The following is a 22,654-nucleotide window of genomic DNA, read 5'->3' as shown; positions in this document are numbered from 1 at the left end:
AAAGAGACACTGAGCCTGATTTATTAAAGCTCTCCAGGACTGGTGAAGATAGAATATCATGGGAGAACCTGGGTGATGCAACAAACCTGAAATGGATTTCCTAAAATCATTTGCTGTTAATTTGCGAATGTTTTTAATTCTGTACTAGATCCATTACAGGTTTGCTGAATCACCCAGGTTCTCCCATGGTAGTCTACCTTCTGCAGTCTTGGGGAGTTTAAATAAATCAGGCCCACTACATGGGTGGAACGTTTCATGGGTAGTTTTAGGGTGCTGACTGAGCTCAATGTTTATCACAGGAACAGCTTTTACATGCTATAACCATTGGTAAATGTTTTCCTTCATATAATGGACATACGTCCATGCAGAGAACATGCTAAATGCTGCCCATGATGACAACCAGTCAGATTTGAGTGAAGTACATTTAAATCAGATTATTGAAAGATTACTGCTGGCTGGCTGATTGGTCACAATCGGCCTTTTTGGAACAGAAGCACTAGTGTTACCCAAAGGATAAGCTCTAAAAAATATTGAATAATAGTGTACCAAATTTGCTGCAGAAAAATTAGAATAAAGAGTTGAAAGTGTACTGTGCGAGATAACATGAGGTATTAAGTACTGTACATTTTTATTGAAAAAGATTTTCATAACAAATGACACATCTATTGTTCATCCTAGCTTATCTCTGGAACATGGTGTACTCCAGTAAAAAAAAGCTTGCTGTTTACACAAAGGACTAGAGCCATAAAGCTTGAGCAATACATTTTATGATTTTTCCTGACACTCTTGAATAAAAGTTAATTACGTAAGCCTGCATAGATGATTTACATACTTATCAGCTTATTAAAAAACATACAATGCTGCAAAATGTCTGAGAAAATACCAAAATATTAAAGCTATATATATATATATATAAATATCTATTATGGTCCATATATATATATATATATATATATATACACACACATAGACCATAAAAAGACTATTGCGCCCCAAACATCTATATAGTACTAACAGCACAATTAATGCTGAAACCTGTATACATCACCAGCATAAAAATTTGCTGTGCTGACACAGATTTCTTTTAAATATTTGTATACATTTGTAATTAGATTTAATTGGAGAAAAGTGTGAACAACCTACTTTATGGTAAGCATTGGTAGGCACATAAATGTAAAAACTTAGAAGATGGTGGTTTTCCTTTATAGAAGTGCAGGGCAGGAGGATTTCAAATGTGCTTTAAAATATTTTCTCATTTTTCTTAACTATATTACCATTTCTTTAACCTCTTACTGCCACATATGTATTCCATAGTGCATTTATGTCCTTCTCCAGCCAAGCAGTGGCAAAAGTTCTGAGTTATGCCTTGTTGTTCTGCTTGAAGCAAGAAAAGACCAACATGGGAACCGGCAGCAGCTAGAGAAAAAATATGCTTGAAATGTAAACTAAAATATTTACAAAATCTAGAGGAAATGATCCCCTTAATAAAAAAATGAGTGCTCAACATCCCCAAACCAGCCAAACATACAAGAATGAAATACGTATAGCCTCTATGGAGTGCTCTATCCCTGACTAATTTATGCATCATTAAAACCATAACAGCAATGGAATAATAAATAATAATATTAATATTAGACAGTATTTTTATAGCCCCAACATAATATGCAGTGTTGTACATCAAATAGGGGTTGCAAATGACAGACATAGACACACAGGACAAACACAGATGACACAGGGGGAGAGGATCCTGTTCAGAAGAGCTTACAATCTAAGAGGAGGGGGAAGAAGCACACAATAGGAAGAGAGGAGTATAACTCTAACATTTTGAATCACCATTTCCCTTATTTTTTATTTCCCCTTGGATGTTCACATTCTGTTTTCAGTGACGTGTCTAAGTTACAGAGAAAAAGGGGCAGCTCGGTGGCTCAGGGGTTAGCACTCTGGCCTTTGCAGTGCTGGGTCCCAGGTTCAAATCTTGGCCACGGCACTATGTGAATTTGCAGGTCCTCCCTGTGTTTATGGGGGTTTCCCTGGCTGCTCCAGTTTCCTCCGTCATTCCAAAAACATGTCCTTAGGCTAATTAGCTTCCTCTCAACATTGGTCTTAGACTGTATTAAAGATTAACATATGACTATGGTAGGGACATTAGATTGAGAGACAGCAGGTGGCATGACTATTGACTTTGTAAAGCAGTGCATAATATGATGGCACTATATCAATACTGTGTAAAAATAAAAATACTCTCGAGAGCAGGGACACATATTACAATACAATCTTGACAGAGGATCTAACCCTTCCATACAAAGAAAATAAAACAAAAGTATTCTGTATTAATAGTAAATTCCAAAGCTAGATGTTAATTTTATTGTAATTTTACAATCCCATTGTCTGCAGGTAACAGAACCTGACCATGCCATTCCTGTGTTGATACCTAGGTATACTTTGTCACTGTTCATGGCAATCAGCATCAAAGATTGTTTGCTGTATTATGAGTGTGGATGGAGTTCTTTATAGCTTCACCTAGCAGCTGGTGCATTTTCATTCATAAAACTATATGTTTATGGCAATTACTAAAATTTTAATTGCAATAATATAATGAAATGCTCACTATAGCAATACACTATCAAGCAGTAGATCAGCGGAGTAATCCTCATATACTATACTCTTCAATTCTTCATCACAGTTTCACATTACTGACCTTGTGCTATCGATCTTACATGCTTTTTTCTTACACAACTAGTTTACATTGTAGAACACAAAAGTAAAAGCCTATTCATTAGCACCCCGAACTCTAGGATTATAAAGTCAGAAAATAAGATGTATACATTTTGGTATTTCTATCCTGTAATGTAAGGATAGTTTAATTCTGGTGCATTTAATTTAAATGCCAAAGACAGTAAACACTTTGATAGAAGTAACTATTTTACAATACTCGCAGGAGAAAAAGCCAAATAAAACACATTGGTCTCCAGCTACAGTAGCCCTTTGTTAGTGTTGCTATGAGAAATCCATATCTCCCCTTATTTCCAGAGACGAGGAACAGACGCTGTACATTCTGGCAACTCTACCATCTCCAAGAGTTCACTTGAAATAAATTTCCATAGTAAGATGTACTTGACAAAACCAAAGTATTGACAGTCTGCTTAAAGAGTGCCATGCTGCCAAAGAGAGAAATAAAGGCTTCTCTACTAGGAACATTAAGCTTTGCTCGTATTCATGACTTCAGGGCCTTGGCATTTTCATGGCCTGGCCAAAATGACAAGCATCTATCCAAGCAACAATTCATTAGCAATAGAAATGCAAGGTTGCTAACATTCCAGATGAGATTGTATTGATAATAGTTTACAAAAACCACAAAGCTTTTCAGGATCTCCTATATTTAGAGAAGTGTACAAGTCACTTTATTTTCTACATTTTACCTTGCCTGGCAGTGTTTCATAATAATGATATTCATGCCCAGATTTCAAAATATTTCAAGATACAATTTTGGATCTCATTATTGCTCATTCATGACTAGGAAGGTATGTGACACCACATATATTAACACTGGTGATTGCTGGGAAAGTGCCATTAAGTCTGATTCAAATGGAGAATTGGACCCTAAAAAAAGGGCAATGCGTTAGCATCTACTGATAAATCACTAGCCTTGTATATTGCTTTTATCAAACAAACTTTGTTCATAACTCTGTCATAACTAAGATTTTATTGTATGTTACATTACAATGTAGAAAAAAACTTACACAATGTATGTAGATAGCATTGAGGTACTTATGGGGCTTCTTCCATTTGTGTAGATTATCTGTTACTGTGCCCTGTAGAGACTTTCACTGAGATTTTGCAGTAGCTGAGTGCATGGTTTTATATAAGAGCTTTATCAGGCTATGTCAAAGAGGCCCGGGAATACAGCCGAGCTGCAAGTGTGCCTTTCAGGTGTGAGGTCAAATATAAATAAAGGTTTCTGTCTAAAATGTGCAGGCCTTCTAATAAATGTAAACTTTTGTTTGGTATTATTTTTGGTTGAACTAAATGTGGCCGTCTTTTTTTTTTTCAACCTGACAGACTATAGTGTTACTCCTGCCAGGATAAAGGCCTGTAAAGAAAAAAATTCTCATACAAGTGACTCCTCTTGTTTAATTGTTTGATTTATTTACTTTTATTGTGTTAGTTTCTACTGGTCTTTTCTATTGTATCCTGCTGTGGAAGCATGTCTGTGGTCTCACTGTCCCACTGTCTACTTTAGCATGAGCTTAGTCTTTCGCTATCTCCTATAGCAGCCTTTCTCTACAGTTTTAACATAGGAGAACCCTTGCAATAACTTTCAGGTATTTAGGGAACCCCTTCCATTATTATTTTAATTATTATAAATAAACAGGATTTATATAGCATCAACGTATTACGCAGAGCTGTACATTAAATTGGGGTTGCAAATGACAGACGAATACAGACAGTGACACAGGAGGAGAGTACCCCGTCATTATGACTGCATCCACATATTAGTGTGAAGGCCAGTGGGAAGAATGTCTCTTACATTGATGGCCAGTGGGAAGAATGTCTCTTACATTGATGGCCAATGTATCATTTAAACTGATCTAAGAGGCACAAAATGCTCATTACTCAAGTACCCCCAGCAACCTCTGGAGGAAGCCTGGTTGATAGATACTGTCCTATATCTTATCTCAATGCCCTGTGATGTTTGTGCATTCTTTTGTGGTATGTCCACATCCTCACAATCCCTATAGCATGTGCACTTTTTTTGTAGTGTTTCCAAATTTCCAAATTAACAATCAGCCATTTATTGAGTTCAGGGGCTAAACCTGATATACTCTATCTCTTATAAATTGACTACAACTGATAAGAACTTTTTTCGTCCAGATGTGCTGCATTACTTTCATGTAGTAATTGTCTTCCAATGACTAAGGAGCCACATGTAGCTTTCAGCTCTTCCAGTGCTACTTACTGAGATTGCCTGTGGCCCATATTAGCTGGTGACTTCAACACTTTCCATGAACTTATGTCACACTATCAGTAGGTATTAGTAGTATTATTTTATAATTTGAAATGTAAACTAAAAAAATTACAAAATCTTTAGATGAAAAGTGGGGCAAGTGGCCACTATACATATTCATTTTAGAAAAGATCCCCCTATTGAATAATCCCAGTCAACAACATCCCCAACCAAACCAACTATACATGAATGAAATACTTTTAGCCTTCTATGGAGTGAAATAATATTAATATTAGACAGTATTTTTATAGCACCAACATTGCTACATTGCTAACATGTTTGGTGGCATTCCTACATTTATTGTCATTTAGGTCAGATGTTGCTAAAGATGTGGAATCTCTTCCATCACAAATACATGGATTCTATTCTTTTATCAGACAGGATATATTCAGACATGGAGAAACATTACATAACAGATACATTTTGAGCCAACAAAAACTGTGTTGAACACACAATCACACAAATATACAAACACAGAGTAGGGGACAGAGGGCTGTAGTAGAAATTGAATGTTTTTCTACAGCTGCATTGATTGTATTACTGACCTTGTTACCCCCTACTAGTGTATGAAGTAAGCTGTGCTAAGCAACATCCAATAATGTCCAGCTACAATGCACCAAGACCGGCTGCACTAAATTTTAAGCTTACATCATGAATTTTTTATAAGGTCTTACAAACCGGGAGCGCTCAGCACAAAATGAAACCATGCAGTAATGTCTACCTGGCAATAATGAAATACAGCATTTGACCTTTTTCACATTAGTGGTGTGGTAATACAATAAAGCCAATTCCCATAGAAGCTGCAGTGTATCTTCAATCATGTTGCTGGTGTAAGATGTTTATATAGAGAAAATAGTAAATGATTTACTTTGTTGGCTGCTGATATACCATTTCACAAAGATACATTTCCTACATTTTTCCTATATTAGGGTATGTGCATTTTCTGTGTTTGTAAAAAGCAAGTTTAACTGAATATCCTCTGGAATAATTAAAAATGACCTGTATGCTTTTTTTTATTTGTAATGTGATATTATTCATTTTATGTGGGTTATGGGTGTAGTTTAACCTTCGGATTAGGAAGGGATTCTTCACTGTAAGGTCTGTGAAAATGTGGAATCGGCTCCCTCAGGAAGTAGTTTTAGCAAACACTATGGATTGCTTTAGGAAAAAGCTGGATGCTTTTCTAGAAATACAGAATATAACTGGGTATTAAAGTTTTAAAGTAAAGATAACAGTGACTGTTGATCCAGGGAACATCCGATTGCCTCATGGAATCAGGAAGGAATTTTTTCCCCATTTGGAGCAATTTGTACCAGGGTTTTTTTTGCCTTCCTCTGGATCAACTATGTCTTATAGGGTTATATATCTGGGATATGTTTATTTCCTTAGTGGTTGAACTTGATGGACTTATGTCTTCTTTCAACCTGACTTACTATGTAATATAATGCTAATGTATTCCTCTGTATGCTGTTCACATGGCAAAGGTGCATACCAGATAAAAATGAACTACCTAGAGGTCAGGCTTTAATTTCTTGGGTAAAATTGTTCCTGAAATATTTATAATGCAGGAAACATAACTTAGAAAAAAAAGGACCTTTCACATTGTTAGGGTAAAATATGTATCAAAGACCCAAAATCGTGTTTTATCCTATTCTTAATATTACCTCAAAAATGTATTTTTTAAACGAAAGTCCTGAAATTTGCCTGAAAAGTAAGTTTCTGTATATGACCTCCTTTAGTCCCTGTACAGCAGGGCTTGTGTTTAAGAGAAAGAAACAGTATATTAGGACCATCAATTTATGTGCTGACAAGAATGAGAGGGATAAGGAGCATTTTTCAACAGTGTATTTGGCTTTTTGCCCAGAGTTAATAATTTTCTGACAACACCACTGTATTATCTTTTTATAGAATGTAATAGATTTTAAATATATATTTCTTTAAAGTTACTGTATAAGGGGATTTGTAAGGATGAATAATCCAAAATATTATTGGAAATCCAATAGGATGACACATACATTCATTAATACAAAATAATATCTACATTACTTAAATCACAGCTTAATCCTTAGTAAATAGTTCTGAATTTAATAAAGCTCTCCAAGGCTGGAGAGAATACACTTTCATCGGTGAACCTGTGTGATGCCAAAAACCTGGAATGGATTTCTTAAAAGTCATTTGCTATTTGTTAGCAAATGTTTTCAATCCTGGACCAGATCCATTCCAGGTTTGCTGGATTACCCTGGTTTACTGATGAAAGTGTATCCTCTCCAGTCTTGGAGAGCTTTAAAATATTCAGGCCCTTGTGTATTAAAAAAGGCATATTGACATTGTCTGTGTAAAAGACCCTCCCCCCCAAGGCACACGGATACTTACCTCTCTCAAATGATCCCCCCAATCCTTCCTTCATCGCCTCTATCCCCAATCAGCACATTATGGAGTGTTCCCTAAATTTCCAGTAATGCAGCCCACAAGAGCTTTGAAACAGTACATAAAAGTACATATGTAGATAAACTTTATTTAACGAAGAGTTCCTACTCTTCAATTGAACATTTATAAAACCTAAAATGCCTTTATAATTTGTGTTATAAAAACAAGTTATATTAATGCTTGCTTCAGGGACATCCATTTGTCCAGTGCAAAGGGCAGCAATGGAAAACTTGCTACCCCAAACCTCCTAATTTAGAAATGAAAATAGAGAATAAATAGAAAAAAGAGTCACCTAGTGACACTTCAGCAGCAGCCACAGATGTGTGCTGCCAATTCAAATGTCAATAATTTGTATTGATTTTCATAAAGCCAAGAAACTGTGCTACACCAACAAATAAAAAAGAAAACAACAAAAAAGCAGAATCATATTCTAAATAACCCAAAATCCATTTAATGATATAAGTCCAAGATTTACCTAATTGGAAACCTAGCCAAACTTCAAACAAATAAAGTAGTACAACCAATTATCACATCACAAGGGAGCCTGATGTAGAACAACAAAGACGTTCAATATGAGGAAACAAAAGGGAATAATGCAGAAAATCCAGGAGTCCCGGGAATCCTCTCCAACTAGGAGTCAAGGTGTTTTTAAGAGCTATAGTTGTAAAACAGGGAATCTGACATTCCTTCAAAGATTCCCTTGTGGAAATTGATCAGGTCCATGTGTTTTAATGGCATTAATTGATTGATAAAGAGATGTTTGAGGGGATGTCAGATTCCCCCGTTTTAAAAAAGAGTTTTCTAGGTGTGCAGGTAAGCTTATCATTGATGATAATCCAGTTGATGTTTGTCCAGGCCTTGGTTGACAATGGAGGACTTTTGTTTTTTTGGCAGCTAATAAAATGAATTCTTTTTTGTCTGGGGATAAAAGCTTTAAAATGGTAAAATAGAAAGATGGCTAGGGATTTAGGCAGGTTGACGCGACCTTGTCTAGAACCTCCCAATTTGCAGATATTGCTTTCAAGTGTAAAACTTGGTTTGACTATTGGGTTTAGACAAATATAGTAGGATTTTTGCACTGTAGTTTAGCATGGCAGCATAGCTTTGTATTGTATTCGCTTTCACAAGCCAAGTATTGAGAGAGACTGTAGACTCTGTAAGTAAAACTAATGATATTACTCCAAACATTTATGTCCCATGTAAAATTAAAGTCAATTTCCCATTGGGTCATATACTGAAACTATCAAAGAGGAAGTGCCCAGTGTTTTATAGAGGGACAAGATTCTGCCCCTGATAAAATGTCTTGATTTGCATGCAAAAAAATGTGCAGAAAATTAAACCAGTTAGAAAGATCAATTTTATTCTTAAGGTGAGTGAAAGTAAGCATGCCATTACCAGGGAGATAGGCTCCATTGTTTTGGCACCCCTTCTTCTGCAACAATTGCCACAATGAGTGAGTGAGCACACCTTGGGAATGTTCATGATTATCCCACAATGAAGGTGGCAGGGTATGAGGAGGACACAAGCTATGTCTGGCCCCCTGTAAGTTCCATACAGTACAAGAGTAAGACAATGTATTGCAACAGATCAGAGGGTACTATTTACTTGTACTACATTAACTACATTTAACTACATTAAAGTATCTGTTGGAAGTGTTGAACAGGATAATATTCCATATAGACCCAGTGAGGAAGAGGACTGAATGGTTTGAACCTGGCTGAACAGAATTCCTTTAATGTATTGCAAAGGAAAGGGAACAACCCTGCTATATTGGGGTCTGATTCCATATGTTTGAGCCAGCTGTGCAAATTGGCCTACTCTGTGGTATAAAATTGCAAGTTGTTGACTCTCATGTCTCCTATACTTCTAGGGGTATAAATCATATGTGCAAGAGAACATACTTGTGTTCTGCATGGCTGAACAGATTTCCTTTAATGTATAGCAAAAACAAGGAGAGGGAACAACCCTGCTAAGTTCCCTGCTATATAGCAAGGACCTGGGATTTAGACCCCTTGAATGAAATTTGAGTTGAGGGGGTCTCATAAAGCAATCATAATGTTTGTAAGAAAAAAGGCCCAAACTCCATCTGATCAAGAGTGATGAGCTAAAATTCCCAGGATAAACAATGCATCGAACCTTATGGAAATATAGCTTCCATATAGGCTTGAGATTGCCAATTAGAGCAGACTGCTAAAATTGGTGTTATAGCTAAAACTTTCAATACTAGTGATAAAATGCTGGTCCATTCACAGTTGTTACATTTTAGGGTGTAGATCTGCTGTCTGCTGTTTTTCCAGGATATAAATTGAGGTAAGTGTTCCCCTGCTTGACTCAGGTAGCAGAATATAAACAGGTTTTTAACTAATTTCTTTTCTTTTCAGCATATAAGAACATTTGTATGCTTTAGGTTATTTTAAAAAATGTTTTTTATCTGCTAGTTTTACAACTTTTTCCCTGGTATTCTGGCCAATAACACACTTCTTGTTTTAGGGTGGCTACACTCACTATAGCAGGGATTGCCAACCTTTTCGGACCGGCGGACCACTAAAATTACCGGCTCTGGACTGCGCATGCACGGGGAGTTGGGTGCCACTTCCCCTTTAGTGATGTCATGATACCAGAACCCGTCCACTGTCCAGAGACACAACTCGCCCTGCGCCTGGGATCTGTACGGGAGACATGGTCTGCTGTTCTGGCTGGTGCGCCCCCCCCCCCACACACACTGGGGGTGCACTGGCCAGTGGCGGACCACCAAACTTTTCTCGCATAGCAACGGTTGGCGACCGTTGCACTATAGTGTATCTTTGGAGGAGGAATGTAGCCACTCTTGAACAACAGCCCCCATTAAGGAGGGGAATATTAGATGGAAAATACATAGGAAAATAACAAAAATAAATAATGCTAAAACTTTTCAAACAGTTACAGCAACAAGCCGTTTACTTTTTGGGATAAATCTTTAACGTAATGAATAAATGCTAACTATTTTAGTTAGCTCTTTCAGTGGTAAATGGTTTGTTTTAACCTTTTAACTTCTAATTTTGCTAAACAGACTTAAAATATGTTACAGAAAAATACATTACACCTTACCCCCTTCCAAAAGGTAACCACTACACCTCTTTCATTGAGAGTTTGCCAACTTGTATCTAACATCTAAATGAGAATATCATCTGGCATACAGGAAACTCGGGATTTGCACTGAGGTTAATGCTGGCGTCAATGGATGGTGTTCCAACAGTACATGTTTGTGCTCTTTTCATCAGACATTTGCTAGAATGGAATGTTAGAATACACATCAACAGAAATTTAAGATGAATTATGTGGCTTTTGGAAGAGGTTTCACAAAAGTGCAGGTTTCCCAGGAAAGGGAAGTAATCACACCAATATTTTTTAAATATTTTGATCAAGGTGTTTGAAATCTGCAGTTTGGGTTTAAAGATTCGCCACTTCAAAACTGGCTAAACAGTGTATTTCTAGTGCTAGACTCAGGTGAAGGCCAGACAAATAGGTGTCTATGGCTAAGCTCAAACAGAAAGTATAGTGTATTTTATAGAAGTGCCTATTTGTAATTATTATTGAAGCCATAAATGTCACAATTTATGAATTAGCCACTAAAGAAAGTTCTGTATTTATATTGCATTTACTAAATATGCCTGTTAAGATATTAACCTCACAGTAAGTCCATTGTTTTAATGGGTGGGCACACCGATAGATTTAGGAGCAATTAAGCAATACTGTTTCTAGGCAAGCAAAAAAAAAAAAAAGAAATGAGAATGTATGTAAATTGGTTTCCGCAACATACTTAATTCTTTTCAAACTATATGTAAAAATACGCTTTCTATTAATTATTTTGTACACAGGTATATTCATGTGAATCTCATGAATTTTAATATATGCATGCAATTGAGGAGATTTGATTTAGTTTGTCTCTATTTCTTACAATATGACATGAACATAGTAATGAAAAATCCACAAAATATTAGACATATAAAATTATAACTGAACACACTTATGTTGTGATATGTTTTTTGGAGGTTTACAAACTTGCTGTAAAGTTAATGATTATATTTCTAGTTAAACATTACAGTGCAGATATTTTACTATGCAAGCATGACCTGCACAGATATTTTTAACATGAGGAAAGGTAAATACAAGTATGCCTGTATTTTTGTCTTTTGGCTTTTAGGTGCTGAAGACCCTTAGGCTGACCCTCACACTGAAATTATCTCCAAATTATGAAGCTTAATCCAACCCTGAAATTAAATAGCATTAAACCCTAATTTAAAGAAAATTGCGACCAGGAAGGGCCTTTATTGCAGATGGGACAGGTGATATCTCTTCTACAAAAAATATCCTCACCTGCATATTCACAATTTTTGAAATACATTTACCTGACCCTAGTCTGTTGTCGGTGCCGCCATCTTTTTTCCCCCTTTCTGAGTTCCAATCTTCGCCCATCTTAATTGGAACTACCGTATCGCCTGGCACGGTACATAGTACTGCCCATATCTGTGTAATTTGATGATGCTATAGATATATAGGACATAATAATGAAAAGATAGATTTCCAAACATCTGTGTGTTTATGATTAAAATATTCAGACTCCATTAATCGATCAAAATGGATCTGTCTTGATAAACCCTAGAAAATATTCATCTGACACCAGGATGAGCATATTGTTGATGTGAATTTCTCACAATGCTGACTGGAGAAACAAAAAATGGAAATGTTAAAGCTGAAATGGTAAGTGATGTATTGAAGTATTGTGGGTAAGAAAACACTTGGTAGGCACAGTGGAGGAATGGATCAGCTAAATTCCAGAGATTGCAGTAGTGAAGTGTACGGAGAACCCTCCCCCTGTCACAACTATTTGAGAGAGATTTATAGAGGTCACTGGCACAAAGAATTTCTCACGTGGCCCATGCTGCTGAAAGTGAAAAACTAATCGCTGTTATGTTTTTCAGAGTTATTTGCAGTCATCCATTTGACTTACTTACTAATGACAGCTAACAACATGATAGAATTCCATAATCTGACTCTGCTAGGACAGTAACACAGAATAGAGTAACATTATTTTCTTTTTTTATCAGTATGTTATTAGATGGTAATTGATAACCATGTCTAAAAAAACATTACTAACGTTACTGTATGTTTATGTTATAGCATTACTATATGGACTCTTTCACAAGGAAAAGTGCTGTTAAAGAAGATTCCCATGCACACTATTATTTGCAGGCTCCTCGGCTGAATTATGAGTCCAGTAGCCCTAATGCCTCGTAAACCTGCCCCTGGATGAAAGTGTAACCCAATGAATGGAGAATTCCAGTTTGACATGTCAGAGTTGGCCTACTGTAAACTCTGACATGTTCTATTATGTATGTGTAACCAGATTGTGGCAATCACAATATTCAGTGCAGCTCAAAAAATATGTGACCATGATGTAATTTTCCTTAGATTATTGGGAGATAGTAATGTCCAATAGCTGTGTATATAAAGCAGATTGTGTGTTGCTTCCAATGACACAGTCTCAAATTTAAATTTGAGCAATAGCTACATAATATGGATGACAACAGAGGGGGTTTTATGTGTGAAAGCGAGTCGTCAATGCAGTGTGTAGCAAATTTTCATTTGCTTGATATGGACTAATGTCTGGGATACTTAACAATTAGGTTTAATTAGTTGCGACCAACCCGAAACTGGTTATTACTTTTCTAGTAAAGAATATTATTATAATTATTATTATTATTATTACTAACAGGATTTATATAGCGCCAACATATTACACAGCGCTGCACAAATAAATAGAGGTTGCAAATGACAGACAAATACAGATAGTGACACAGGATGAGGAGAGGACCCTGCCCCAAAGAACATACAATCTAGGAGGTGGGGAAAGTAACACACCCATGAACATATATGATAAGTTTATTTGCATTTTCAATATCATAGTGGGTAGACTGGCCATTTGTGGAACAAACCATACACATTAGTATGTTACTGTGCCATTTGTTTTCCTTGACACTTCAGGCTAAGACAATGTGCACACTACAGCACATGAAGACACGCTATGGTGGATTTTGGTGTGCTGCATCAAAAAATTGGTGCAAGTCAAAATTTTGGTCTGTTTTGGTGCATTTACATAACTACAATACATGTTGATGCTTGACACAAGTTACCTCAATACAACATAATAAATTATTGAAAAGAGGACCCTGCCCCGAAGAGCTTACAATCTAGAAGGTGGGGGGAAGTAACACACAATAGGAGGGGAGCTACGTAGTGCTGGGAAGTAGTGAAGGTTTCAAAAGACAGAAGAAGATAGGTAAGCAAGTTTGAAAAAATGGGTTTAGAATGCTCTTTTTTTAATGAGCAGAAAGTAGAAGCATGCTGGATAGGACAAGGAAGACCATTCCAGAGAGTCCGGGCAGCTCTAGAAAAGTCTTGGAGCTGTGCATGTGATGAGGTTATGATTGAGGAGGTCATTAGTAGGTGAGTGGAGGAGCGAAGAGAGCGGCAGGGGGAGTATTTTTCTACTAGGTCAGAAATGTAAATGGGACAAGAACTGTGGAGGAATTGGAAGGCAAAGCACAGGAGCTTGAATTTGATTCTAAGGTGAAATGGAAGCCAATGAAGTAAACTACAAAGAGAAGCAGCAGAAGAGGAGTGGAGGGAAGGATGGATGAGTCTGGCTGCAGCATTCATAATGGATTGTAGAGGAGAGAGTCGGGTTAGTGGAATACCAGAGAGGAGGATGTTACAGTAGTCCAGATGAGAGATGATAAGAACGTGTACAAGCAGTTTGGTGGTCTCGGGACAGGTAGGGGCGGATTTTGTAGATGTTGTGTAGGTGAAAGTGACAGGACCTGGAAATGTTCTGAATATGGGGGGTGAAAGAGAGGGCAGAATCAAAGGTGACCCCAAGACAACGTGCCTGAGGGGAGGGCCGAATAACAGTGTTGTTAACAGTTAGGAACATGTCAGGGGGAGATTTGGAATTTGAGGGGGGATGATGAGTTCTGTTATATCCAGGTTGAGTTTCAGGAATCGGTCAGACATCCATGACGAGATGGCTGACAGGCAGCATGAGACCTTAGCCAGGACTGAGGGAGACAGGTCAGGGATGGAGGAGGAAATGAGACTACAGAGAGAGGAGGTGTACAGAGAAAAGAGAACCGGTCCAAGGACTGACCCTTGGGGAACACCAACAGGGAGGAGAGTATGAAATAAAGCTTATTGTGGAACTGTTTATCATAAATGTCTTCTCCAAAAATCAGTGCCAGCTTTTTCTGACAGTATACTGCTCTATATTATGCAAAGGTAGGTTGTGTTTAGGATATGTATGTTATGGTGATGCTATGTGACGTCTGTTTGCTCTCACCAATCATACCTCTTGTTGATATTTTTGTCAGAATGACGGCTTTTATGAATGCAGTTAGTGAAACATTATATGACTGTGCTCTGATCTCTATGTGAGGACATGGGATTATATGGCAGAACATAAGCAAACTTTCATGTTACAAAATAGCCCCTGGTTTCTGGTGACAAATGTGAGTTGCCAATAGCTTCCAGTTACAAATCGTCAAAAATAGTTGACAAGATGAATGGGTATATCTAAAATGGAAGTTAGACCGAGCAGTCAGAGGCCATAGAAGCCCGGTTGTTTCGACGTATTCTTAACTTAAGGATCTAAAACATAAAACTACAAGCACCTTACAAAAGCAAAACAAGATGGCCCACAGCCAGTTTTTTTTTTTTTTTTTACAAACACTTCCTCAAGAATGTGAAGTATGAAATCTCCTAAGTAATGAGCCGGTACAATTAACTGGGAATGTTAAACAATTCTCTAAAGCAGGAGAAGAAAATATGGCATTCAGCAAAGAGGAAATTCCCACTGAGGTGTAGGTTAAAGATAGAGGGGGGTGATGTTTTTCACAAAATACAATTGCCTTTATTATGCAAAGATATCGCCAGCTCTGGGTTGTCATAGCAGCAGAAGTTTTTTTTATAGATTTCTATGTTGCACAGTAAATCATTTGAATGTGTAAGAAGTGTAGGCAAGTACAGCATTATACCAAGGTGTACCTAGCACTGCTTGTGGCCTTGTAGGTTGCTGTACTAATCGTTTCTTCCTAATGCAGAATGTCAGCATACCCTATTTACATGAGGAAGAGTGAGATGAGTACACTGCCTGAAATAACATTGCCTTCTGCATACATTCACTGGGATGAATCTCAGGACAGCTTGCACGTCTTCAAAATTGCCTCATTTGGGGGGCAGTAATGTATTTTACAAGCACAGCTCTCGATCGTATGCTAAGGGCGGTTTGTACCTTACAATTTAATCTCTCTGGCAATTTGTCACTAAGAAGTAATTTGTCTCCGATACAAGTTAAAAGTAATGCTACAGTATAGGGTGAGTATGCCCTGCTACAAATCACTCCCCTTTAAAGCTAAGCCATAGAGGTCAATGAATGACAAATGACATTGGCATTACACACTGCTGAAGCTCAGTGGCTGTAAAATTAGTGAGTTAGTAATTCCATTGAAGTTATGTATGATTTCCTATACGTGAGAGAAACAAAGCAAAAAAAGTATTGTTGTAAATAAATTGCCCATATGACATGGCCCTAATGCTGTGAAATAATCAAATGTCCACACCACTTCCTCAGGTCACTATGTTTAACTGTTTATTACAAGAAGATGTCTGTGTCTAGTCACCAAGTTCTACTATGTAATATAACTAAAACTGCTCATTTTTTGTGCCATTAGCAAAAATCCCAGTTTTTAGATTTATGGGGAAATAATGGGGGGAGATGGTAATACAAAAAAAAAGAAAACATATATAAAAATATACAGCAGTACAATTACAAAAACCAGGGGGGGGGGGGAACAAGAACAATAGGAGACAACCAAGATAGAATTAAACAGTGGGCAAATATAAACCAAAATATATGGGGAAGGACAAGAAGAAGTAGAAACAATGCCAATATGCCTCATAGCAACCCCTGAGTGTGATTATTTTACAAATTATTCATATGCAGGAACAGTTTAGCAAACACATTATTCTAGATCCTATAGAAAGTGTAACCGGTCTGAGTGTAATTCAAGAAGACACTTTTTTGATTTGTCTGGTAGGCAAAGAGAGTAAGAGATATTACGGTTGTATCTAGATTTACTGCATTGCAAACGGGACAGATATCATTGATGTATACACTAGAGCTCAATGAAGGATTATTTTGTGTATCTGCATCAAAAGCTGATATATACAGTAGAAATTCCACTGATATTGTAATTTAACCCCCATAGTTTCCTTTTTATATGTTATACCTCCAAAGGGTTTGCTTTATAAAATTGTATTTCTTCCAAACCAACAACTGTGTTTTTCATGAGACTCCTTCACAAAAGTTCCATTTGTACTTGTGCATTAGGGAAATGTGAGGGAAAATGCCCTTGATAATCAACTGCCCACAATGCATTGGTCAGCAACTGCCCTGTGTGTGGTGTGCTGTGGTGCCATTTATTGTGAGTGGCACCCGATTGCATTTTATGTCCAAAGTCCAAAGCACCTTTTTTCATCCATTGTGGTCTGCTGGCAATCTATTCATATTAAATTGGCTACCTTAATGCAATACTTATTTACATGTGCCATTACATTCACTATTATGTGTGCATTACATACCTCAAAGTTTATCTTGTATTTTCCTACTTTTTCCTAAATAATAAAGGCAGTTTACATCATTCCAAACATAGTTTGAATTTATACTAATTTATAAAATATCTAATTTATTATATTTTGTTATTTTACATTATTGGTTACTTAGATAGTGTTTACATTTTTGTATTGATGTGTACGTTCAGAAATTACACTACCTTGATAATCAAAACACAACCTTGTAATAAAACGAGGAGTGTTTCCAGATTTCAGAATAAACATTTTTAGGCCATCAATACTATTAAAAGATGCCAAAACAAGCAGTCCCTTAGCAGTGTTGTATTGTATGACCTGAAATGACCAGAATCCCACCACTGCTACCATTTGCAGTACTTGCCACTAGACTTTATTCAGTGATTAGAAGGGATCTCTAGTTGCCCTTGCACTGTTCATGCTAAAACATTCACTGGCAATGATAAATGACCCCCCCTCCCCCCCCAATAAATGAGTTTATTTGTGAGAAAAATGTACTTGATTACAGATGAAAGGGTAATGAGTAGTAGACAATACTGTTGCTCTCTGAATTCCATTGTAGTGTAATTCAAGTTATTAAGGTAATTTGAAGATTAGATAAAAACTACTATTAAAAGGCTGCATTCACAATTTTATCTACATTTAGTACAAAGTCTTGTGATGTTTGTGCAGTGGTGCTACACTAATTGTCTTAAATGACAGCTCAATGTGTATACAGGGCTAAAATAAGCACACCCACCCTTCAGAGCAAAGGATTGAAAAATCACAGCATTGCCTTGCAGATACAAGGCAAATACGTGTTATTGCATCCATGTAACAAATAAATGGGTCATTAGCTTAAGCAAATACTAAACAAAAGGTACTAAAAAAACACAAATCAATTTTACAACTTGATGACACTGAAAGCCTATAATGTTACTTAATGGTAAGAAAAAAAACATTTTACCAATTGTAGTGGGCAGCTTCCCTACTTTTCCTTTGTTCTAACTGTTGAATATAATCTACACAGCAAACCACATGATGAGCGTTAAAGAAACATAAAGCAACAGGAACGCTGCGGGGCTCAATAGACCAAGAGACAAAGTGGACAGTTCTGAAGGACAAAGTAATAAAGTGGTGGCAGTTTAACAGAAATAAATTTGTGAAATACAGCAGAAGCCATTAGAGTTCCTTTTAGAAAATGTTATTGACCTGGGTCCTTGCAGCCATTTAGTGGAAAATGCAAGCTGGTAAACTTTATCACATTCAGGTGTGTATTAAATATATTTCTGTAAAAAGCACATAAAGAACTTGGTTAAATTCGAAAATAGCCTACAGAAATAAATGCCAAATAGTTGGGACTATTTCAGCTAATTTAAAACATTTTATATGGGCTAATATAAGGGCAGTGGGAGAGACTGTCAGTAAAATCCTATTCTAACTTGAGCTTGCATTACACTGAGCAGAATAGCTGAACTCTGAGCAGAAAAACTTTCCTTTACATTTATTCCTTAAATGCCACAAAGAATGTAAAATTTGAGTGCACCAAATGCCCTATTAACCCAAGGATCATTGACATTATAACTGGGCAAAAAACAGACCCGTGGGAGGGGCCCAATAAGTCCACTTACCAGAGACTGCCTGTACAGCTCTACAGTGGGGAAGCTGATACAAGACCAGTCACCCTGCACAAGAAAAGAGTGTAGCAGTGATTGGTCATAAAGCAGAACTATACTGCCTCAATTAACAAATGAGAGCAGGCAGGAGTTTTCTGTGCGTGTGCAGCTCAGTGTATGTCACTGGGATATGCCAGGAATCCCAGGACCTTCCAGGGCTGAATGAACTCTCATGTGCATGGGCAAGTCTTTCTGGCCTGGCCAATATAGATGGCTGAGGAACCTGTATGAAGATGGCAGTGCCCACAATGGAGTCAGGGTAGGTGAGTGTAAAAAAAAAAATAAAAAACAGGTTTAGGTAGGTAGGTTTCTTTTATTGGCAGAAGGGTAATCGACTGTTCCTTCTGCAATAAAGGTCCTGTCTGGTCTCAATTTTTACTTTAAAGGTTTAGTTCCACCTAATACAGTGAATTTTTGCAAAAAAAAATTATTTTTTTGAAAAATTTCACATTGGTACACAGAACTGGAAAAAATGCACAAAGTACACTAAGCATTGTTTTTACTGATTGACCTTGTAGTGTGTCTTTCAAGTAATTCTGTTCTCCAGGTATGTTTTTGTTGCTTGCTGACATTCTCTATCTTACGTGTGATGTGCTAATTCCAGAGCAGTGATTCATTTGTTCAGCATTGTTCCAAGTGAGGTGACAGCTTTGGAACTAGGTTGTAGGGCAGACTGGAAGGAATTAGGATTCCCTTTTTAATATCATTGGAAATAGAAACAGGACAACAGCAGTGAAACTTTTTTTGCCATTAACACTGTGTTCTCCTAAAGCTGACAGCTCATGCCTATGACGAGTTTACTTTAAGGCTTCCTTAACACTGAAATGTACAGTCAAATGCACATTTTATCACACATTAGATGCAACACATGCTAACCTCCATACTCCATTGTTTTGTGGTGCTATTCCTTGTAATAATCAGTAATACACCCACATTGCAGTATACCATAACGCACATGCTGGATTCTGTGGTGTATTTGTTACCCATCATCTCATTAGCAGCACACTTCTAGGGGTTATTTTGATACTGACATGTTTTGTCATCATGACATGCTTGGATGAGCTTTCTAAGACCCTCTATAAAAGCAAAAAAGATTGCAAAATGACCAATTATTTTAAATCAATAACTTATTTTTGGAAAAATTACCTACACTAATTTGTGGCCATCCCATTATATTCAGACCAGCTGTTAAAGGGAATGTCCAAAAATCCCAAATATTACTGAGAGGAATCCTTGCACAGGTAACTTTTGCAACTCTTGGCATTAAAGTTCATTCATCTTCAGCTAGAAAGAAAAAGTACCAGTTGCATAGGATATGTGAAAGCTGAAAACCTTTTCTCTTCAAAAATAACATTAGAGCAAGACTGAAGTTTACAATTCAGCATACATGCAGAACAATGTGCCAGTGACCAGGGAATCAAAGCTGCTTGGCCACAATACACACATTTAGTCTAAAGCACACTTTCAAATTCACCAGGGAGTGGCTCACAATGACATAATGCAGGATTATGGGCTTGCTTTTTTTAAAGACATCATTTCAATCCCACGTAAATGTTGTGAAGGGATTTTAAACTGGCAGTTCATGTAAGGAAACACAAACATTTTGAAACTGAAGGAATCTTGCATGGAGGAGTGATTAAAAATTCCACTGAGTTGATGTCAGAAAGTGGTGGGCAATTATGCAAAAGCTTGCTTGTGTCAATCAGTTCAGCTTGTGAATTTAGGTTTCAGTACACATCCATTGGAAATTTGGTGTATTATGGCCAGATAAAATATAATATATATAATATATTATAATATAATATAATATAAGTGTTTTTGAAATTATCCATTCTGACCCTTGTAATACATATTTGTAGGAGAATGAAAACTTAATTGGTACAATCTCTTTGCTGGTGAGAGAAGTTCTCCAAGACTGGGGAAGATAGACTATCATGGAAACCATGGGTGATCCAGCAAACTTGGAATTAATTTCTTAAAAAAAATTTGCTATTAGTTGGCAAATTTTTTAAATCATAGACCAGATCCATTCCAGGTTTTCTGGATCACACAGATGCCATAATAGTCTATTTTCTCCAGTCTTGGAGAGCTTTATTAAATCAGACCTACTGAAATCAGTTTGCTGCTAATGAGATGATAGATACCAAATATCTTAATCTCTCCATAGCAAAATGATTTTATTTCCTGTGAGAATATACAATCAGACTGTGAAGTGTGTGGCCAGTTTCAGATTCTGATGCTTGCTATCTAAGCAAAGAAAAGATGGTATGAGTCAGCTTGCTAATTTGCTTTACTGAAGTCATCCCCAGAATCTTCCCAAATCCTCTCTAAATGTGGCTATAGATAGTCATAAATAGCTGCATACTGTGAGTCCGGACACACTGGATCTATTGAAATGGCAGGTTCCACACTACATGGGTGAATTCATGGTCAGGCTGGTGGGAAGCCAAAGGGGAAGCTGTGTTGGGTGCTTTATCAGGAAAGAGGTGAAAAACGGGCAGGATTTACAGCCCATGTTGTCCAAGAAGTTAACAGGTCATAGGGGAAGAGGAGCACAGCATTGAAAGTAGATTTTACTGATCTGACAGACAGATGTAAAGGCTCAGGTTAAACCATTACAATAATAAAAAGTTTTACATTAAATAACTTTGTCCTTCCAGCACTACACTGGATGACCATCCCTGGTAAAACTATAACAAAGATTGTGCGAGAGTTGGGGATTGTTTTTTGGCACACAGAACTGCAATACTAGTAAAATTTGAGTGACTTAAATAAGCTGCATGGATGTAAAGTCTGCCAAATCCCCTAATCTTACCTCTCCGGTGCTCCCATCATCCAGACCTAACTCGCTGCTTTATTATAAACGACCCCACATTCATCCCATGGGGGACTTGTTAGGTACTGAACCCCGTTGTGGGGCGTGTTGCCAATATGTCACTTTTTAAAATTGCAGCACATTCAATTAACCCAATGCAGTGCACAGCACCAAAAATATAAGCCCTGTGGATCAGGGTCCTCCTCCTGTGTCATTGTTTGTGTCTGTTCTATCATTTGCCACCCCTATTTAATGTACAGCTCCTGTAATATAAAATGCAATGCAGGACATGTCAAGTGCTTTGTATTAACATGTGTCAATAATGCAGCACTGCAGTCACAGGGGGCTCCATACAGACATTGATACACCATAATGGGAAGCTGGTTCAGTGCCAAGTGTATGATATGTGTAGATGACAACTGGTGATAGTAGTACACTGATCCCCATCATTGTGCATTTGTGTCACTTCTACCTGACACCATCCCTCTATGTCATCGCCTGAATAGTATCCCAGCCTGGCACGTACACTGTGCTTCCTTCTTCCTTCAGTATTAATGTGTTGGTAAAGGAATGGTTTGATAGGTAGCCCCTGGAGAGGAAGAAAAGGGAGGTCTCTGTGTGCACTAGCTGATTGCAGACAAACCCGTCTGCAGCGGCTGGAAATAGCTCAATGCTCTGAGAACAGAAGCAGCTGAAATTCCTGCCTTGTCTCACTGACTGCCTGTGTCTTTCTTCCTGCTTCTTGTAGGCTTACTCTGGATCTGACCGAAACTGCTGCAGCTGACCGTCCTGGATTAAATAAACACAGAACGCACAGGTGACAGCTTGTACCTGTCCCAGAGCCCTGCACTCACCTGCTTGGTATGTACAATCATTCCCCCTTGGCCGCCACATCTAATGGGACCATCTTTATTATGCTGTTGTCTTTTCAGTGCACAGTGCTTTCGCTGTGATCATTAGCAAGGGCATAGACCTTTTCCTGCAAGTTTAGCCAAGTGAGGCTTAGTGCTAAGCCTCAACAGGATGAATGTTATCATTGTAAGTCAATGCTTTAATTGTGTGTCACATTCA

General features: G+C 37.5%; 1 protein-coding gene across 1 annotated transcript in view; it reads left to right on the top strand.

Annotated features, from left to right (window-relative positions):
* The window catches only part of SORBS2 (sorbin and SH3 domain containing 2), a 145,619-nt gene that overhangs the window by 11,123 nt on the left and 111,842 nt on the right, over positions 1-22,654 (top strand). Inside the window, exon 2 of the mRNA XM_072406851.1 lies at positions 22,332-22,444. The gene's annotated coding sequence lies outside the window, so the exon portion shown is untranslated. The remainder of the gene's footprint in view (positions 1-22,331; positions 22,445-22,654) is intronic.

The sequence above is a fragment of the Pyxicephalus adspersus genome, chromosome 3, assembly GCF_032062135.1.
Source record: "Pyxicephalus adspersus chromosome 3, UCB_Pads_2.0, whole genome shotgun sequence".
Lineage (NCBI taxonomy): Eukaryota > Metazoa > Chordata > Amphibia > Anura > Pyxicephalidae > Pyxicephalus > Pyxicephalus adspersus.
This window is presented reverse-complemented; position numbering and strand designations above follow the sequence as displayed.